This window comes from Anopheles stephensi, chromosome 2, assembly GCF_013141755.1.
Source record: "Anopheles stephensi strain Indian chromosome 2, UCI_ANSTEP_V1.0, whole genome shotgun sequence".
NCBI classification, from domain to species: domain Eukaryota; kingdom Metazoa; phylum Arthropoda; class Insecta; order Diptera; family Culicidae; genus Anopheles; species Anopheles stephensi.
The window spans coordinates 52,788,459-52,797,450 of NC_050202.1; the positions used below are offsets into that span (position 1 = coordinate 52,788,459).

Consider the following 8,992-nt stretch of genomic DNA (forward strand, 5'->3'; position numbering starts at 1 on the left):
CACCCAACGATAATTAATCGTTCCGGCATCGAGAGGCAAACATGTCCGCCCAGCAAATGGGTTGAAGCAAGAGCGACATTAGATTGCACAATATTCGCGCCATATTTGATCGACGCACGGGGGAAGAAGCTTTGGAAGAAAGTAGCAAAATGGGTGGACAAAGATAAATGAACACACGCCGAGTTGTTTGTTGAGAAAGTTTGTGCAGTGTTACCGTTTCCGCCCATCCCTGATTCCTGCCACCATCCGCACTACGGGTGCTTTTCTTCAAGTGGGTAAAGAGTTTTTCACGGAATCCTCGCGCGCTACGACGCCGCTGACTTGACTTGCAGCTGAGACTAGCCCAGTTTGGTCGGGGGAACAAAAATATCCCTACCCGCGAATAGAAAATGAAGCGGTCAAATGAACATAAAAAGCCCCAACAAATCCCAACCCTAGCCCCGGATATTGTGAGCCGGATTGTAAAAGTGAGCAGTATTATGTGGAGGAAAAAACAATCGCTTTATCCTTCGCGAAAGGAAAGACTGCACTTTAGTGGGGTTTTTTTTTTGCTTCGATCTCCCTCTTCTTGCCAGAAACTCACGCAAACATAGGATAAGATTTGTGCCCGGGGTCTGTTTGTTCACATCTTCTCGCAACGCCGCTTATTAACCGGTCAAGTGCATGAGGATGCAGTTTTTTCTCCGGTTTTAGTTTATCCGCACTCAACCACACACACACACACAGAGGGCACGATGCAATCACGATCGTGCAAAGCCCGTCCGGCCGACATTCTGAAGCAGGTTCTAATGCGGCAGACTCATCCTTCATCACCCTCCTTCATCACCCTCGGTACAAAAAAAAAGAAGCACGGACTATTGCAGCCAGAACTCTGGAACCAACAGCAGGTATTCTCTTCCGTGTTGGCATAGAATGAGAGGAAAATTAAAAAACTATAAAGTGTGCAGGTAATTTTTCATTTCTTTTCCCTCGTCTTGGTCCTGGTGCAAGGATGCGAGTTGGTGAGGACATGGCCACAAGAAGCAAAAAAAAAGCCCTCGCCATAGCAAAGAGATCCGCTTCCTTGTAAGGGGTACGGAAACGGCGTATTGTTTGTACGCAAGGAGCAGAAACAAAACCACAGCGGGAAACAGCGGGAAACGGGAAGGAAATGCTCAATCCCAAGAACTCTGCAGAACAAGTGTGTTCAAGGCGCGACCAGAGGCGACGGACTGGGACTTTTTGAAATGAAATATGAAATGAACAGCAGCGCTACAGTGTAGGTGTGCAAGCGCATAAAACAATGATTAAGCAGAGGGAAAACTGGGAAAAAACTAAGATGGAAAGCACCAATGCAGCGACAACAACAACCACGAAGGACCAAGTAATTGAGAGAAAAAAAAAGACATTGGTTTGCTGCTAAAAGTTACTAATGAAGGTATGTAAAAGGTAAGGAATGGTACAATATACAAACATACATACATACATACAGACAGCAGAGGGGAAAAAAAGCATTTCTTTCAGTTAGGATGCAGTTTTTGATTAGTTAAGAAAGTGGGGAAAAGAAGAAAAATAATTCGCACGAGCGTAACTGTCATTAAATTAACATTTGACAACGAAATACGATAGTAGAAACATTTTGCAAGCAGCCTCAGATATTCCTTAGTTTTTGCTAGTGGAGATAAAGGAGAGACAAATTCTACAGAAAATTTTTACAATGCAGGGTTTTTTCAGAACAAAAAAGGAAAATTGAACGAGATATTGTTTTTTCTTTTCAGGAACACAATTGACTCTTTCAGCGAGATGTTGATCGAATGTTCACGTTGGTTTGATAGATAGCGCTGTTGAATCGCAACTGGTTTTCAATATTTAGGTATATTAAACTTTAGCTAGAAAAGCTGGAAATTAGAGGCAGCTTATGTCAAACAGTTGAGTCAAACAAAACATACCATGTCGTTTCGAAGCATTTTATGAGATGCATTTCATACCAATTTGACAGATTTGTTGCTAAACAGGACACAACATTAAAACATTTTAGGGAAAAAAATGTTGCAGAGCCACATCGATTGGTAGAAGATACTACGGAGCCGGTCTGCACACGACAGGACCGGGGTCAAAATTTCATCTGGACTATTCTCCCGTAGTGAGGAATGACTATCCAACTACGTGGTATCCTTAAGTTTAGTAAGCTAGAAATGGCAGGCATGACTTAAGTAGCGACCTCTAGTCGGCAGAGGCCAAGCAGAGGGTGAGAGGAAGAAAAAATGTGTTAACAGATTATTGGGCTTTGCTTCATAAAGCTAGAAAACTTCATAAAGAGCATATCAAAACTGTTTATAGTTACAGTTTCTTAAAAATATTTTGTTCACATTTTTCTGGAACTTTAACTGACACTGCAAGATTGACATTAGCCTGAGAGCTGTCCGGGGTTCGAATCCCGTCTAAACCGTTCTCTCGTAGTAAGGACTGGCTATTCAACGACGTGGTTATCATTGAGTCTTGTAAGGACTGGCTATAATACCACATGATTATCATTGACTCTACTATTGACTCTACGTCAGTTTGCATGGAGCGTTATTAAAATTTTAGACACAACATGTCAAAACGCAAGACAATACGTTATCGGTCCGTCATAATTAAAAAATAAAAAAAACAAATGCCAAAACGCATAAAAATAAATGGCTTGGATCATAAATCTCTCTGTCGAACATATCAACTATAGCATCCAAAAAAAAAACAACATCTCGCTGAAACAGTCAATTATATGCCTGAACCGAAACCGACAAAATTCCCAAAGTTGTCGTTGAAAACCCTGTAAAACTTGAAGTGAAGTAAGCTACACTGGAAAATGGAATGCAAGTGATTTACAGAAGAAATTGACAAAGCACTAAGTGAAGAAGGTATTTGCAATGCAAGAAGTATAAAATTGCTGTTGGGAAAATAGTTGATAAGAAAACGGAAAACAAAGGCAAATGCAGAACGTGTGTTTTGTGTTTTGGTTTTTATGCAGTTGATAAAAAGTTATAGCTACAGCAAGAAAGGAAGTATAAAGCATTGAAGAAGGGAATGAGTATTTTGTTTGGTGAAATGTCAACGTCAGGATAACAATAGGGGAAATGAAAATATAGATAAACGGAAATAATAAAAAAGTGTGAAACTTACTTTAACCCAAAATGGACAGGTTCGGCTCGATAAGTATGTTCCTTCGCACCTACTTTGCTCTCTCGCTCTGTGCTGGCTTCCGTTGCTTTTTGCGACAAAAAAAAATCACAACACCCCGACACAAGATCTCGCACGCACTGTCACTCTGTTGACACCTGTCAAACAGGGCTCATTACAACAGAAGCAAAAATAACAAAAACCAATGATCACTGAAAGACACTCAAGCTTGGCTTTCGCTTTGACAATATCGGGCTGCGATTGCTGTTGTTCTGATGGACAACACGGTCACACTTCTTCTCTACAACAAACTATGGCACACGTGATTTTGCGTGAAGCACACCTTCACCTGCGCTACACAGCAAGGTGTATTCCGACACTTCTAGCCACGCCACACAAGAAAACACTTCACAGCGCGTCTATCAGATTACAACCAAAATCGACTTCGAGTAACCTATCACAACAACTCGGCTGAAGGAGGTATTTGTGTTCCGATGACGTTCCGCCAGGCGGAATGGTTAATATCCGGAGGGGGGCACACAACACAACACTACGCGCCGCTAGCTAATACTTTGCAATCTCCGGCAAAATTATGATTACAAAGTGCGTCCGCAGCTCTGTACGGGAAGTCACGGCTACAAAAACACCACGATCACTACACCCTATTCTACACACAGAGACTACGATGAGATGAGCTGCACGCGATGGGATGATCAACACGATCAAAGTTGCCGGTGCTTAGCCAACCCGAAAGAAGCAGGGGGTTTGTGTGGCGTAGTCGAGAATTGGTCGAGCATGGGGGAATGAAAATGTATTAGGCCGAAATTTTCCGACCCGCACAGTGCACATAAGCACGAGATTTTCGTGGGAAGGGGGCGCTGAAAAGGTTCTTCAACTCCCGCTTGTTGATGAGCGCGGTGCAATATGCGCAATGCAGTTGCGCGCCCGTGTTTGTGTGTTAGAGGAGCTGGTCACGCACTTTGATTCTTCTCTCGCTCGCTCTCTCTCTCTCTCTCTCTCTCTTTCGCTCGCCGACGGAAAACGACTCCTACACTACAGCATCCAGACAGCGCGTAGACCTGGATGTGAGCAAAAGGATTACCGGCAACAGACTTTCCCTCTCTTTCACTGACACACGCACACACTCACACACGAAGGGCGACAGAACGTCCGCCTACAATACAACAGACGCGCCCGCGCACGGCGCTCCGGGTATGTTTTTCGTACCTTAAATGCTGCTTTTCGTTTTTCACCGAGCCTGGGACCTGTTCCAGAAACAGAACGGCACCCGCCACAGAACGTGCAATTTGGCACAGAGTAATCTTCACTGTTTGCACACAGCTTAAACGGCGCACACGCACAATCTGAATATCAACACACAACGAGAGCGCGACGCGGAACGATCGCCTAGCGACAATTCGGAGTAATGCCCATGGAAAAACGCAGCAGCGCGGTGAATCGTTTCTACCTCGAGACTGAAAATGACGGAGAACGGGATAGCGGTTTAACCAAACGGCTCACTGCGACTGTAGTACGGGCGGAACACACCGAAAAAAAATCGCTCTCCCTTTCCGCTTCTTTTGCGCGCCGCACGATCTCTCTCTCGCTCTCTCGGGCGCTCGCTCGCTCTCTCACACACAAGCAGACTCGTTCACTCGTTCACAGGCGACAGTCAGGATGACGGCGTTAGACCATACAGCACAACAGAAACAAGCGAGAGAGAGCGAGAGAGAGAGAGAGAGACACGCGTGCAGACAAGGGCACCAAGGGAGAAGGGACGGCGAGATCCGTCAACGCTTGCTGTTTGTGCGACCCGCAGGTTTTCGTTCTTTTTCCACCACAAATTTAGTCACCCTGTGCTGCTTCGTAGTGTGGGAGAATAACAACCGAACACAACTACGCCATCAACATATGGCGGTAGCGCGCGCGTGGATAAACCCGCTAGCGTGTGTGCGTGCGATTTTTGTCGACAGAGGGAAACGGTCGGCTGTGTGTGTGAGAGAGTCACCTCGTGCGTGTGTGACTACTTTCCCTGGCACCCGCACAGTCCCTAAAGAACCTTCAGCTCCTGACGTTCGTCTGTAGAGTACTTGGGATTTTCGCTGGTGTGTGGAGAAGCGCGCGCTTAATCGATTCGATTGCGCAAAGTCCCACAATCATGATGACCATTTACAACCACACACACACCCCACACGAGACCGGCATGCTACGAAAAGGAAAAGGTTGCGAAAATAAAGCAATTACGTCGCAAGCGGCCAAACAATCGCAAAGGTGCCGGCACGACGGAAACGCGAGTGTATCGAAATTCAGCATTGCATGATCACTAGGGGAACAACCAAAGGGGGGAATGGGGTGGCTACTAGATGTCACTACCACTACCGGAACACTGTGTACCGAATGTCAAAACTAAACAGCGACGCTAAATGCCACCCCCGTAGGTGGGAAATTGAGGGGTGGAATGTGCGGCCACCACCGCCGGAAGAACAGAGTCAGCAACAAAACAAACGTCTGCGCTAACGCACACACGACGATACCTGTGTAGGTGCGCACGGGTGTGTGTATGTGTGCACGCGCCCGAATGTAAGTCAACACAGCCGGTGCGCTAACGTGCAGCAGGCAGCACCAGCGCGTCCGAACTAACCGCCGAGCTCGATAAACTCAGCAACGAAAACAAATTCACCCTTGGGACCTTTCCGTCTGTTAGGTCGCTGCTAGACATTACCCCCATTGCTTTAAGTGTCCAATTACATGATGCCCTCCTACTGGGTAGGTGACCTACTAGGATTGCTAGACTAAAGCAGAAGTCATCAGGAACTGCTAATAGGCTATCCTTCTTCGCTTTATCTTTATAGGACTCAATATCGCGTGCCGTATTGGACGGTGGACTGGCTTTTGGTCCGATGATTCAGTGAGCACCCGGCGAATGTCCACTATCACGAGAGATTAGGTCGTGATTTGGTTTATCTTTAACTGTTGCGATTACAAGCCTTTGACGTGAGGGCATGAGGGCCGATTTCGACTAGTATTAGTCGTTATAAAGGCATTGCCTTAGGAAGAGTTCAAAGGTGCCAGCCAGAGATCGAGGTGCTATTTTTAAATTAGCGCTATGAAGTTTGATTGGCGTACTGTATACAACTCGATGTACTACTGAATCCCATATAACACTGCAACTGTCATCACTCTGTTATAATAATCAAGCGCTAGCAGTATTCCCACCAAAGGGAAGGCTGTCGTCATCATTGTCATCATCATCATCATCATGTACCAAATGGTCAGAATTGTCACCTTGATCGGTAAGGGTTACCGAGACCAACAAGGGTTGACGCAGTTGCGGATGGAACGAACACATTTGTAGCGGGGTTATTTACTCCCCAGTGTGCACCCCGTTCGGTTGATTTTGACTCATCGCTGTGCAATCAAAAGGGGTGGGGGGAGCTTATTGCGGCATTGTTGGAAGGCGAATAATGGCGGAAGCCGTAGACTTACATAAAACTGTAGTGGTAACACTACACTTTCGTACGTTTAAGCAGATTGTACAGGCAGGTTGATTAGTAGGTAAATCCGATACCTCAAAGTATGCGTTGGGGTTGGTAGAATAGTATGAAGATCTAAAACAAAACTAGCTTCTAAACGATCAATCACAGCCTATAGTATAGTTGATGTTTATCTCAAAAAAATGGTTTGATTTGACAGGTGATCGCTGTCAACACCTCCTGCAAGCAATGATCACATGGTAATCTTTTAATGTACAATTAGTCATAGTTTTTAATCACGATCGTGAAAGCTTAAATAGCATTGACATTCTCCTGTTTTCTGGGAGCTCAGCTGCGAGCAGTAGAGACGACTCGTCCATCGTCGAGCGCGATCGTGACCACCATCGCTACGGTTCGCGGGAGTCAAGATCGCCAGCGCCATCTCCACCGGTTGAACGATGTGTGAACCGAACCTCGTGGTTTGAGCATGTGTTTGTGGATTGTAAACTTGGCGCGTGCTTACCCCCCTCCCCCTTCCCCCTCTATCCCCTGTTTCCACTCAAACAGGTGGTTAGAAAGAGGGGCGCTTGATTGTTGGGGTGTCGTCGGTGTGTGGATGTTAGATAGCTGGTTTGGGGTGGATTTTTTTTTAACTGCACCATGGAAAGATGGATCCCCACAGCCCAGGGTCGGTGGGCTACACACGATGGCTACGCTCGATCAACCCCTTGAGCTACTCGGCTACAAGACCTTGAACTTGGACGGTCACCTGTGTGGTTGTGTGTTGGTGGTGACCGTCGTGGTGCATCGATCTAATGTCAAGGGATTTGGTGGTGGTTTGACGCTTATCGGCCCAGCCCGTCAAGGTGTTATGCTAGCTGGGGAACAGCTGTTTTGTGGTATGCCGAGCCTTTCGAGACGAGCCGGTGGAAGTCTTTTTAACGATCTGGCGTGCGGTGGAAAGCGCCGACGTGCTAATCATGCTTATTAGGAGTTAGGTAGCTTAAAATATGATAATTACGCGCACAAGCTCATCAACCGTGGATGCATTTTTGCGGTTGCTTTACATTTCATAAATGAATAGGTACATGGAATGTGGAATAGGCTTGTCTTTGATGTTTTTAAACGATTTTTATGAATGCCAAACCATCCTTTTGCTACTCAGAAACCAACGAAAAAACGAATGTTTGTAGATTTTAGAATTCCTCAAAAATATGTCTGATTTAACTGGCTTAAGGTTAGTCAATTTAAATAACCGGTGTTAAGAAACAATCTTGATATCCGTTGAACTCAACGTTACGTTTTAAATCAAATTTGGACCTCCAAGATGATCAGTTTCTGGCTGAATTCCTAAGCTGATGCCTAAAGCTTACAGGGTGCAACATTTGTTTTAGTATCTCAGTTTAAAACACTCACCGCGTCGGACGAAAAGGCGGCCCGGTGGAAGTGGTGACAAAGTCGCCGGTCTTCATACAGCAGGACCAGTGCTCAAACCCCATCTGAACCATTCCGCCGTAGTGAGGACTGATTATCCAACTAAATGGTATCAATAAGTCTAGTAAGCCAGAAATTGCAGGCATGATCTAACAGGTCGTTAGGTCAAAGAGGAAGAAGTTTAAACCTGATGAAACCGTCGTAGTCGCGTTTGAGAGAAAAATGCCAAGAAGAATTTTTTGAGGAGCTGCTACAATGATGAGCTCTACGAGCTACAGGAAGATCGCATCAGCGTGCAGTGATCAAGGTTCGCCAGGCTAAAGGGGTCATGTCACGAGAATGACACCGGACTACCCAGACCGTATAGTGCTTTTAGTAATTTAAATATTCTACTGTTCATCGCTGTTCATCTCTCGCTATAATTCGATGAAATGTCAACAAAAAACGATGGCCTCAACAACAAACTAAAGGTGTTCTCTTTCAAATGGCCGAAATATAGATGAATAGAGCGTTAGTTCCAGCACTCATTTGCGCCGCTGAGGCGCTGAACTCTATAAAATATTGACGCCCTTATTTTTTTACGAGCCAAACGAAATTGCAGAGAAGAATGTTTGGCTCTATCCAAACAGCTATTGTCCAGCTCTTCACGCTTCGGACGACCCGGTCATTAGCTTGGCTTTAGAGGCGTTTCGTGCAGAATTTGAGACGGAGTCATGGCGTTGATGCGATGGAGCGTGACCGAGACGTGAAGTAGAAAAAGACTGCAAATCGCCTGATTAAGCGGATAAGGAAGAACATTCCTAATTGTTCAACAATAATGAATACTTTTTCTATTTCAGGAAGCATTTATTACATTTCGACAATACTATTACCCTTACCTCAAACAAATTTAAAACAAAAGGCATCCATCAGTCCATGTTCACCTAAAAGTTAGAGCCCGCTCCCAT

General features: G+C 45.4%; 1 protein-coding gene across 3 annotated transcripts in view; it reads right to left on the reverse strand.

The window, feature by feature from the left end:
- LOC118502699 (polypyrimidine tract-binding protein 1) overlaps positions 1-4,662 on the reverse strand; it is a 225,159-nt gene extending 220,497 nt beyond the window's left edge. The window contains exon 1 of one of the 3 annotated variants that reach the window (XM_036035233.1): positions 4,366-4,662. The gene's annotated coding sequence lies outside the window, so the exon portion shown is untranslated. Of the gene's footprint in view, positions 1-3,141 lie in introns of all 3 variants that reach the window. The other 2 variants (XM_036035232.1, XM_036035230.1) reach the window with 2 other exon arrangements.
- Between the last annotated feature and the right edge of the window lie 4,330 nt (positions 4,663-8,992).